The following is a 707-nucleotide window of genomic DNA, read 5'->3' as shown; positions in this document are numbered from 1 at the left end:
TTACAGTCCAGTTGGACTATATAGCCTGGTGTTGTGTGATTTTTAACGTCGTCCACCCCAGTCCAACACCAGCACCTCCACATCTAAGAGGCCGGGCAGGATTTGTGCTGACCTTCCTGCGTGTATGATGCTTGTTTTTTTTGTTGGCTGAGAGCTAATGCATGCTGCAGGTATCTGTGGCCTCTCGAAGGACTGTCAACACCTTGGAAGCAGGCAGGAAGAATATCCTCCACACCTTCAAATGCTCACCTCCCCCAGCCCACACTGTCCTTGCCTTAGGGAGTGCTCATTTCCTCTTGTGTGTGTGTCACAGCCACCTCTTATTGACAGGTGCTGGCAAATTAGCATTCTGGCAGCAGGTCCTGAAAGCCTCAGCACTCTGTGCCTGGTCTTCTTTCACTTCTGTCTCTCTCTCTCTCTCTCTCTCTCTGTCTTTCAGACTCTGTAAGTTCAGTGGATCTCAGAGTCCTCTCTGTTCACAAAAACAAAAGAAGAGAAGGTGAGTGACTTATTTCTTGGAAGCCATTTCTCAACGCAAGCAGAGGGGGAAGAAAATTAGTTGTGTCCTGCAGGTCAAAAGGCCATCCTCTTCCCATCAGGAAGCTCTTTCAGCCTCAAGCAACTGTTGTAGCCTTTGCCTGACTGGAGTGTTTGGAAAGGAGTGGTGGGAAGGTGGGAGTGGAGGGGGGGTGGTGGGGGGAGTGGAG

The 707-nt window shown here is 50.4% G+C and overlaps 1 long non-coding RNA gene across 1 annotated transcript in view; it reads left to right on the top strand.

Annotated features, from left to right (window-relative positions):
* Positions 1-321: 321 nt before the first annotated feature.
* The window catches only part of LOC122540816, a 13370-nt gene continuing 12984 nt past the window's right edge, over positions 322-707 (top strand). The window contains exon 1 of the long non-coding RNA XR_006309422.1: positions 322-499. This is a non-coding gene — a long non-coding RNA (uncharacterized LOC122540816). The remainder of the gene's footprint in view (positions 500-707) is intronic.

The sequence above is a fragment of the Chiloscyllium plagiosum genome, chromosome 36, assembly GCF_004010195.1.
Source record: "Chiloscyllium plagiosum isolate BGI_BamShark_2017 chromosome 36, ASM401019v2, whole genome shotgun sequence".
NCBI lineage: Eukaryota > Metazoa > Chordata > Chondrichthyes > Orectolobiformes > Hemiscylliidae > Chiloscyllium > Chiloscyllium plagiosum.
The sequence above is the reverse complement of the archived record's forward strand: the minus strand, read 5'-3'. Positions and strand labels throughout refer to the sequence as shown.